This window comes from Priapulus caudatus, unplaced genomic scaffold, assembly GCF_000485595.1.
Source record: "Priapulus caudatus unplaced genomic scaffold, Priapulus_caudatus-5.0.1 Scaffold407, whole genome shotgun sequence".
In the NCBI taxonomy this organism is placed as follows: domain Eukaryota; kingdom Metazoa; phylum Priapulida; class Priapulimorpha; order Priapulimorphida; family Priapulidae; genus Priapulus; species Priapulus caudatus.
In genome coordinates, this window is record NW_014577468.1 from 75,294 (window position 1) to 87,540 (window position 12,247).

The following is a 12,247-nucleotide window of genomic DNA, read 5'->3' on the forward strand; positions in this document are numbered from 1 at the left end:
TATACAGTTTACATTGCCTTCTAGATATCTAACTGATATTAAATAGTCACTTTGTTACGTAAAGAAAAAGTGACGAATTCATAATTAACAGCTTTTGATTACTGTGCGTGTAATGTGTCACTGGTCGTGCCCTCACCTCCCACGATAACCCCTGCGCATATGAAGCTTATTGTTATACAGTCATAAAACACTGGGCTACGTACATGCCTGCAATCAATTTCTTAGACTTGTCACGAGGTTTTAGTTGTGTGTGTTGGCGAATCATGATGGAGGATGTTTTTGGATACCCCGTCTACGTTCGGAACGGAGCGTATGTTAGAATGATGCTCCACTTTACAAGTCTTGTCTAAACGTGCCGTGCGATAACCGTAGTATCTTCAGCGTAATATGAGCGGGGAAAGTGCGGGCTCAGGAGGACCGGCAGTTTGTTAGGGTGGTGCCAAGCAAAACTTGGTGCCTCGGGGCCTCCGGTCCGTCTGCGCACTAATTTTCGAAACGCGGTTTGCCATGCCACATTTGCAAAAACGCATGGGCACATACTGGAACCACGCTAAACACGGCGAACAGGTTTTTAAATCAGCACTTATCTCTCTTTACATAGGAGCCGTGCTCCCGCCAAGTGCTTGCGATAAATCGAAATGCTGAGCACTTGTTTGACCGCTGGATTAACGCCAACAGAAATTGCTTACGCGCCAAAGATATTTATTTTGGGCCCTGTAATATTTTGTTTTTGGTATTTTTTAATCGCCAGCAGTAGGTTTTGCGTCCACATTTGGCGACCAGCGCGACGGCTGTGTCGAGCACTGCCGTTTCCCAAGATGTTAAGTATACGAAGTGTTGTAGCGTATTAGGTCAAGTAGGGGCCCGAGTTATAGAGCAGAATGAAAATATGATGAGAGTCAAGATCAAGCGTCAATGTCAAATAAAGTTGCAGTGACCTGATCAGTTTCGGTACGCCCGACACCACATTCTTCCCCAAGATGTGTTAAGTATACAAGTTTGGGCCGCGCTAGTTAATTAGGGGCCGGTTATAGAGCAGCAAGCGAATATGCATCAAGCGTCAAGGTCAAGGGCAAATAAAAAGCCGCAGCTGACCTGAGTTTTGGTACGGCGACAACACCTTCTCCCAAGATTGATAAGTACAAGTTTGGTAGCGCTAGGTAATTAAGGGTCGAGTTATAGTGGAAGGAAAAAGTAATCTGCGGCGGCGCTGACAGACCATGAAACCATAGTATCCCCGCCAACTTCCTCGCGAAGGATACGATAATAACACCAGTAATAAATATTAACGTGCCACCATCTTTAGACCACCATTATTCGTGGTGCGACACGTACACTTGCTATGTAGCTACGTGATCATGCTACATGGGGGCAGCAGCATTTCATCCATGAGAGGGTTAAAGCAGTATTGCCACTCCATGTAACACAACAACACACAACAACAACAACATAATAAAAAACTACTCATCAACAACACAGCAACACCACACCAACAACAACCACAACAACAAAAACCACAACATCACAAAAACCACAATAACAACAACAACAACAACAACAACAACAACAACAACAGCAACAACAGCAACAACCACAGCAACAATTGTTGGTTTACACTCGTTAATCAATTGTTACCTTGTTTTGTTCTGCGACCTTAGGTTTTTTACAAAAAAAAATAAAAAAATAAAATAAATAAAAAAAAAAAAAAAAGCTGACATATGTATTAAGGTGTGCTAAATAGATTTTCAATATGATGCCTGTGAAAAAATCTACTCTAGTTTACACGGGTTTTTCACGCGTGCCCGCCAAGATCGCCAACTTTGTGGCACTTCGTTTCCAAGCAAACGTGTTTTAGAATAAACCCTTATGTCACAGCAAATGATTGGCTTAGGAGAAGCACCGTCCAATTACGCCGGGGTGAACGAAGTGATTACGACGATTGGCGTATGACCACATGCGCGGCGAATTCGCGCTCCTCCGAGACCACCCGTCACCTGGCATTAGCACCTCCTCCATCCTCGTTCTAGCCAGCATCTCATAGTCGCTGAGGGTCATGGTGCTGTACCAACATCCTGCAGGGCAAGAACATATCCGTTTGCTCAATAACGGATTAACACACTTATTCGGCCGTGACCGGGCGGTCGTTATCTTTATTGGTTATGTGGTTAGAGCCTAGGAAGGGGCGAGCGTAGGAACTAAACTGATGAATTTTTAATTGAAATTCATAAATAAATCGATAATTAATTATCGCCTTAATCGTGTCTCAAGTCTCAAACATCTGTTTTTACCTGACGTCCAGTGATGCTCGTAGTGTCTGTCCCCCCTGACCTCTGTTTGACCTGGCTCGTGTTAGCTATTTCTACGTTAGCCCTAACCCTAACCCTATATATAGTTATATATCTAATTATATATTGCAGTCTATCGTATGTATGTATGTATACTTTCTACTTAGGCGGCCAAACGCCAAGCGATCTGGATGCCAATTTGTCACAGGCCCATCTCTATACCCGGGAGTGCTCCTAGGCTGAAAAAAACTGCCTAAACCGTCAAACTCACCGAAAGAATCCGGTGAAAAACCCCTCAAAGACAAAAATCGCATCACTAATTCCATTCAGCTGCTGGATTGCTGAATAACCGAAACCGATACTAAAACAGAGCCAAACCAGCCGAACCTGTTCAGAGGTTACGACTGCCTTGTTTAGGCAAGCGGCTTTTAAAATGAGGAGTGCAACACCACTTCGCTAACATGCTGTTAGAATAACATTTTCTTATTTACACCATATTACTATTTATGTTCCAGGGGTGCTTACGTTGGGTTTGTGCTGCTCATAAAATACGTAACCGTTTTTTTACATGCTTATGTATCTGATTAAGACTTGGATTTCTAAATATTTATAGAGGATTCACTTATAGTTTAGTATGAGTATCACTATAGTTATGAGCAGGGTTACGATTGCTCAAAACATCAACGCCATAAAAGACGCGTACCAAGTGAGAAACATTCTTTTATAATTACAAATTTCCCCACTCGCAGCTGGCCTGTCTGTATACTATATATCGACTTTTTTTATTCATGCTACGCCATTGGCGAATTCACATTGTACCATTCGAAAGCTAATGCCTTTTCTGATTCAGGTAAGAAAATTGCCTTTATTTCAATGTGCATGGTGCTCGCGCAAGCATTCACTAGTACAATATCCAATGGGACACAGACCCACTCGCTGGCCCGTGTCTCCTACTATACTATATAACCCAATTTCGTTTATTCATTCTACGATCTGGACAATGGATAGCTGTACGTGGTGAAGCGTTCAACAGTCTCGAGACGCAGCAATCTACTTACATATTTTTCCACCACAGCAATAACACGCAAAACCATTGTTATCAAAGCGATGGTTTTCGAAATGGAAAGACTGCAACCCATTCGTACATGCTGTTATAATAACTTTCTCATTTCCACCATATTACTATTATGTTCCACGGGTTCTAAGCTTGGGTTCCTCGCTGTCATTCAAAGTCATACGTAACAGTTTTCCCCCATGCTTATTATCGTTATTAGACTGATTTGTAAATATTTGAATTGTGTTGCAATGTTATTATTGTCGATTTTACCGCCAATGTTCCTATTGCTGCTCCAGATTATTAGTAGTATGAATTAGTAGCCGATTTTCCCAGCGCAGCGGGTACCCCAGCTAGTATAAAATAAAGGGTGTGTAGAGTAAATTTCCCACCACGGCCAGAGTGACAGTTGGTGGATCATGAAAGCTAGACTATGAAGGCAAACTTTTAGAGCAATTAAAAAAAACTATATACCCAATTTGGCAAGTTCAAGCAAAAAACCATCTCTTTCTGTCGGATATTAAGAGATGTATATAAATATCGCGATATGTATATGTCTCGATATATACAGCTAAGACAAGAAGAGCAAATGCACGATATAATGTTTTTCACGGTGACGTCCACAGTAACGTGCTAAGGCGTCGTGCCTATTTCTACCAATTATAATAGTTCTATTTTATGAGTCATCGTTCAATCACTTGATTCCATAGACACAGTGGTCAAATCCCACTCGTATTGTTGAAAGACAAACTGAGACTTATGTATTATAATATATACTATATTTATATATATATATAAAAGAAAGAGACGAGAGCAGAGATAGAGATAGAGAGGAAGATAGAGAGAGAGAGAGAGATTGGGAGAGAGAGCAGAGAGAAGAGAGAGAGAGCAGAGAGAGAGAGAGCAGCGAGAGAGAGAGAGAGAGAGAGAGAGAGAGAGAGAGAGAGAGATGATATGACAGTCCATATATTATATTGACGGTTATCCTGAAGAGATTTACCACTCGATCTTAATTAAAAATGATAATAATAATAATAATAATATAGTACTAGTAATGATAATAGTAATAAAATATAGGAGTAATAATAATAATAGTAATAATAGGGCGTTTGATTATAGTGAACCCTCCAAAACACACCAATCAATATATTGTGCACACAAACGCACGCACGCACACACGCACGCATACACATATATTATATTATCCTTTAATGCATTGTACAGTATTGCAGATTATGTTGTAAACTCTGTCTCAAATAAAACCATACTTCAAAATGAAAAATCTACCGATTCAGATAGCAATTGTCTTGCCCCAAAAATGCGATGCTCACATAGCCTAATGATGACTTAATTTAATAACAGCTAGCCGCCTATTACGTTAAACTTAATTGCCAGCTAGTAATGTGAATCAAAAGCAATAAGGATCGATATACTATAATCGTAATCATTCACATTCCTGCTCTTCCAGTAAAACAACATAAAATTAATCGGCCGTACACGCAACCGATTAACATTGCAGCATTATACAAAAGTAACAGTAACTGAGCAACTACATGCATAAACTCACATACACACTGCTATCTTTCTCTCCAGCGTAATGACCATATAGTGGCGACACGAGAAGCTATTCATTTTCACTGATGCTTAAATAATACTAATTTGGTCAACGTTTTTCTAATTTTTACACCCGTGACAGTTGCAGTTAGTTGCTTAGCTAACTGATGAAATTGAATTTTAAGATAACAAGCAACCACACACTTAATAAGTGCAAAAACATGATTATGATCAGGAGATGAGTCATACATGTGCTCAGACAAGCTGACAAAAATGTCCTTTTCACAGACTTCACTTAACACAGCACTTGGAATTGCCCGGGCCAGTCCCCTCGCATGCGGAAGACCACCTTGTGTAGAAGCCAAGAGTCTCTGCAGAGTTTTCTCCGTAACTGCGCAGACTCTTATCACACTGGGGGAAGCCTTCACTAGTCCACCTCGATTTTTTCGATCCAATAGCTTCGCAGATGAGTTCTCATTATCGATTAGAGCTTCTACACACTGAGAACATGCTGTGCGTTTCTTAGCCATACGAACAACGTACCCAGCAATATATTCGATGACTGCCTCCTTGTACAATGTGAGATGTTGAACCACAGCCGCATCAGCATAGTCATGATCTACATCAGCTGGGCAGCGCAGCTCTAAGTCGTACTTCTTAATTAGGAGCATGTCATTCTCCTCTGTGCTACCATCTCTGTTCGTTGTATGGGTACTGGCAACGCGGAGTATGGCAGTTGCATCTTGGGCAGCACAGTTACCTCCAACACCCTCTATCTGATGCCGTGTCAGAAGCCGTTTATATGCAGAAGTGAACTGCCTTGCTGAAGGGTTGTTGTTTGTGCCATTCGCTGATCGTACTGCACAAAAGTAGACTTCTAGGTGGTCCTGGTATGGCTCATTTTATATGATAGCAAGTATTTCAGCAGAGGGGGATCACATGCCACAAGAGTGTCATACATAGCTTGAAAACTGCATATTCCCACAAGAAATCCAATGAAGGGTGTCTTCCTCCGTGACAGGTGCATTAGGTTTCCTGGTCCATCGGTGAGCGAAGAGATGTACTGAAATGCTTCATTCATAAACGGTCGCCATTTCACTTCATTACACGGGTGCAAGGGTGCCTTGTAGTTCCGAGCTAGTGGATTGCGGGAGTTCATCAAATCGAAGAGGCGATCAAAAATACGAATAAATTTTACAGTCGCCTCGCAACCTTGAAACTGTGGCAGATTTAGATCTTGCTGGCAGAATTCAAGGGCATCTGCTACGCTAGCACTAAGTGTTTTGGGCAGCTGAATTTACCTTCATTTTCTGCCTTGACCACTGCATGTGTGCTATCCTTAGCTTGTTTCCTGCTCGGAGACCTTCCTTTTCCGGCATACTTATAGAGTTCTTCAATGTATTCCCACTTGATTTTCTCTCCTGACCCATTCTTTAGAATTCCTCCAGCTGCCCATGTGTTTCGCACTAATTTTAACATGTGACATATATCTAACAGTACATGTACCTTCTGAGATGGGTCTGCTGGGTGAGGAAAAAATGGCTTCAGTCCTGGCAGAGTCATGTCTGCTCCAAGAGACTTCATCATGGCAAAGTGGCAACTTGGACCATCACATGTCAATGATGTTGTCCTAATCCCTGTATCGTGCAGTTTTCTAAGGCACTGGGATACAAGGTTGGCCCTTTCTTCTCCTGACAGTCCATTGATTAGGAAGTACCCAACGGGTACCTTCCAACTACTGTTCAAAGCTACCACCATGAATACTAACGCATCTGCAGCCACAAGTGTTGAGTCACCAGTTATTCCTGTGCCAAGATCCACATAGCCATGAAACCTTTCCCCATCCCACTCTATATGCTTCCGTATTGCCATTTCATCTAACATCAGAGCACAAAGTATTTCTGAGTTTGATGTTTTTGCCTCTTCTACTTTAATCCTGAGTGCTGTGAATGCTTCTTCGGTAAATCCGGGGTCTCCATTGACAGTGCTGTACCATTTTCTGATCACTGATGGGTGCGGCAAGGCAAAATCAAACGTCTTTCTAACGTATTTATATGCCTTCGCAGAATAAAACTGAAGCGTTAGTGCAAAAGATCTCAGAGCAGGTGGGTAGGATTCATGCGTAATGTTTCCACTGCGTTTGTTCTTTAGTAGCCTTTTCATCAGTTCAGCGGTTACATCTGAAAATTTCCTCGTCAACATTTCTGCTCCATTTTGAGAAATAAAGTTCTTCTCTTTCAAGGTACTAACAATTGTTGACAAGGATGCCACTTTTTTCCGTAAGCGTCAAGAGCACTGTTGAGAAGACTTCAAGCGTTTCTTCAATGAAGTGACGCTTGCATGTGTTTTATCTAATTTTCGTTTGAGTTTTCTTGGACTTTCAGTAACAGGACTGATGGTCATCAGGAATTGTTGCCACTTGCGGGGGCTTACTTGGGCTAGTGTGCGTACTTGTACTCGGCACTACTTCCTCTTTTTTCGGAGCATTAGTCTGTCTGCAATTTGCTGCTTTTCGTTTCTTCTCCGACTATAAAAAAGAAAATATATTATTTATTAAATGACAGCGTGTCATTAAAATGTCCACAGCAAGTCTTACCTAAAATTAAAACAACATGGTTATGCATCTCCATGTAAAGATTTTATTTTTCAATTAATCTTTAAATACAATACCTTTTGTAGATGTGCAGGAAAGTTAAAACCTGAAGGAATGACATCTTGTTTCAATTTGGTAATTGTGCCTGCCGATTCAAAACACGAGTGCTCAAAGTGGTCTGAGCAGATAACCGACTTTGCTGATGGTGTCCATTTGTCTCGTTTAAGATTTATTAGCCATTGCTTCAGTATAGAAGGGCGACTAAATGGAAACCTAATAAAATACAAAATACATTAGTTAGAATGCAGTGCTAAGTATAAGCATATAAGTACAATCATACTATCATTCATAGTACAGCTGTGCATGATAATGGTGATACTGTCAGTAACTGAATATGATAGATATCCCATAAAACACATGTTGATTTGTTAGTTAGGCGACATTGAAATTGCTTATTTAACTATTAAATACAATCACCAATACACACAATATGAATGGAGTATTTCTTCTCTCATGTGAGAAGCTATGACTATGCCCATGCACATTCTAAGAATAATCCCAACTGCTGCATTGTTTATTGCAGCAAACGCCATAATGCTATATATTAGCAGGATTTTTTATTGTTCTGCTAATATATCCTCACAGCGCAGTGAGCACCAGCACAAATATATGTCTCACCTAAAAAATATTATAAGAACATTAAAACATTCGATAATAGTCATCATCTTTCATCCACCAGCGGACCAGGTTGCATATTTCAGACCGCAGATACATTATACAGAAGAGTTCGCTAGTTTAAATAGTTAACAGCAAGGATCAACCCATAAAGTAACTGCAGCTGAATTCTTGGGGACAGCAGTGGCTTTGTGTAGTATCTGTAGCAGTAAACTATGCAAAAAACACTAGCATCAACATTAAATGAACAGCAGACATTAAATCAAATTTGCAATTGCAACCCTTAAGCTGGGTTTACACTATCAATGCCGGTCAATTATGTATGACAGTAATGTCAGTATTTACTATAGGCAGTCAATTGGCAATGAATAGCGTTAAGTTCTGCAATTCAGTCTGACTGTAGTATGTAATAACAAAAAAACAATTAAGGCTGTACCTGACTAATCGCTGGCACAATAGTATACAAATAACCAGTTTATGCATTACAAGTTAAGTGGTATCCAACCTAGAGTTTTATGGGATATCTATAATATATTAAAATTAAGTTCGAGGTTCTATTCTGCCTCATGTTCATGTATTTTTTATATATTTAAGCATTATGATTATATCACATTTCATTCATTACACCGTACACATTTGACCGCGTGAGCGATATTTTGTCTTTCAATTGCATTACTGTGTACCACCAAGGTGTAAACCAGAGCCGAGGGAATTACGTAACATTAATAGTAACCACAGCCGGATATTGTCTTAGTATTAACATTAGCGTTATCCTAACGATGCCTCTGACACTGACAGTGACAACGCAACCGACTCCCGAGCTCGAGTCATGGTTACCTCTTGGTAGTACACCGTACAGTATTGTAAATTAGCTAGACTATGTAGGGCTCATGTCGGCTAACCAGTTCAAACTCAGTGTTTTGCTTATTTAAGTAAACACGCAATGTTAGGGCACAAGTTTAGGATATAAAACATACAAATGAAACGATTTTCCACAATCCTTTCGTTGCCTATTTAGCGCAGCGGCCGAGGCCCCAAAAATTAAGTGCACCCCTACCGGAGGTATAACAAGCTGGGAATGGTCTCATTTTAACCGTCTGGATCCCTAGTTTATGAAAAGCCATGTTGTAGTTGCAGCAACCTTGGCCAACATGCCGAATTAACCCTTTTTTTACGGTAAAATCTGAAAAAATGACATTTTCAGTTACTTGATTATTTTATGAAATCAGCCCCATTATATTTTATAATTGATGGTTATATCAATGTATTTCATTGAAATAGATATGTAGCAATGTATTTGAGGCAGTTTTATGCTGCTAAGGGGGTTAAGGGGCCAAAATTATACCCAAAATTTGGCATTTTTTGGCGATTTCGACCAAAATAATGTATATTTTCTTGCACTATTCCACCAATACATGTTATCACTGTGTCAGATCTGACTCTATTCATGGGCCTAGATGTGCTATTGATAAAAAAATAAGTTTCAGCATGGTAAACGGGTACAACATGGTACATTAACCCTTTGTTTGCGACAGACCTGAAAACTACTTTTTCAGTTTACTTGCATATTTTATCAAATCAGCCGTGCAGATGTTTAGAACTGATGGTTATATCAATGTATTTCATTGAAATATAGATGAAGCAATGCATTTTAGGCAGTTCTATGCTGTTAAGGAGGTTAAGGGCCCAAAAATATACCAAAAAAATCTGGCAATTTTGGATAATTTTGACCATAATAAAGAACGTTTCCATGCATACTGCCACCAATACATGGTACAACAGTATCATAGGTCTACCTGACTGAAGGCCTATCCATCAGTCTGGGTGTATCATTGATCATGGTGAAGGCTGGGTACAACATGGTACACGAACCCTGTTTATACAACAACCCTGTTTATTACAACAATGCTAAATTGTTACATTGTAGCCGTGCTACGCGGGTTTACGCGCCAGCAAGCACTGCGTCATTTCCGTAATGTTTCGAGAACGTCACTCGTCGTGCGTGCAAAGGCGTCGGAAGCAATAAAATAGTGCCGCGGCTTTGGTGATAGGGCGAGCCCCGGGGAGGCGAAGCCACCCTAGGGGTGTCTGGGGGCATGCCCTCCCCCGTGAAAATTTTGAAATCTACAAGGTAAATGGTGGGCTCTGGTGCATTCTGAGCATTGTGATTTAGCACAAAAAAGTGTTTCACTGTAATTTTAGAAAAATACATGATGATTTGAAAGATTTGTTGCTTAACATAGAATTAAAATATTCAATAATGACCAAAAACTCCAAATTTATTTTTCTCACTTTAACAGTGGAATAATATTTGGTAAAACTTCCTGAAATACATTCCGAGTAGACGGGGAGCAGAGGAATGTGTGCCAGAGTTCTGGATCATAAAATTTTATAGCCACAGGTGACCTGCAGGGGCGTGTACAGGATTTGGACCAGGGGGGGGTCTAACCGTAATACATACTTGCGAGCACGCGAAGGAGGGGTCTGGGGGGCCCTCCCCTAGAAATTTTTTGAAATTAGACCCCCTCAGATGCGTTTTCTGCGCGAGCAGGGGGGGATCCGGACCCCCTGGACCTCCCCCCTGTACACGCCCTTGACCTGACCTCATCTGAACCTGGTCTCCGCTTATAGGGGCCTAGATTACACGTATATACATGATATATGTACCGGCCAAAAGACGGTATAAATTATTGAAAGATTTTGGTTACGGAAAATTTATGGCCTGAAAAAGGTGCCGCGGCGGTCGCCGCGGCTGCCGCGGCAGTTCCGACGCCCTTGCGTGCGTGACGATAGTTTCGTAGACGATTCTAGAAAATCGTTGCGCGTGACTGATCGCCACGCGATCAAGAAAGCAACTGCGTAGGCGCGACAGAGAAAGAGAGAGCGCTTTTCAGGCTGGGAGTAAATACATATGTCGCCACACGCGGTGATAGATTTCAGCCGCGGGTTTTGTGTAGTGTGTAGTCAGACGCATATAATCTGTATGTGGAATCACTGAGTAGAATAAATTATCTAGTCTGTTACAACAAAGACGTGTTATCATTACTGTGTTATCATTACGTGTTATCATGACTGTGATTTTCACAGTCAGTACATAAACATGCATCGATGCACTCTAGTCCGGCAAGGAGACAAGAACACTTCCTCGCACTGAAGCAGACTTTGTCTGTGCAGTAGAGATGTGTCAGGTCTCGAACTTCAACTGGAGCTGATGGCTGAGTGAACATCGTCTGTGTTATGCCTCCATCATCACAAGCGGACCAACCATGGCCAACCGGTTCGATCAACTCTTGGTTGGGGATGTGACTCCTGCACCAAATCCGTGTTTGGTACTTTGCGCGCAGGACATGTTGTTGGAAGGCGTCTTCTGTTGGAGGAAGCATGGATGCAGACTTGTCTGTCGTTGTAGCCATGATGTACCGCAACTCATCAAGTGTGTCCATTTCCTTCTTCCCGTAGAGGAGTAGTGTGTAGCTACGGGCTACCGTGATGCTCTCCTTTATGTCGTCTTCATGGAATGACTTGAGGTTTGTCAGACTGTCCGCATGTTTCACCAGTTTCGAGTACGCTGTTTTCTTTCCTATCCTGTTCATTGAACATGTGGTGTCGCATCCTGTGAGGGCATGAGCAGCAGGGAGACACTCGCATATTGTTGGGCCAAGTTCATTCGCAATTGTATGAACAGGAATGTATCTTTCCTTTCCTGAATGACCAGCATACATGTACACATAGTTAGCCAGTTGTCCTCTGCTGACATAGCAAACCAGCAAGACCAAGACATCTGTGTCGTCACAGCGGATTATGATCCTATCATGGTCCTTTGATAGTGCACAGGCATGCAGGATCATACGTGTATCGGCCTCCTCCTGGTTACTGTACAGCGATTCAACAGAGGACGCTCCAGATGGAGCAACCACCTTCACAAGAGTTCCTTCACTAAATCCTCCTGCCAAGATAATGGATTTGTCGCTGGGAACATATTCTCCTGCATTCTCCAAGATATACTGTGAGATGTAATTCGCAATGCTTGCCTTGTCTGCTCCCCTGGATCTGATAAGTAGGTAACAAACTGGAAGAACCCCGCCG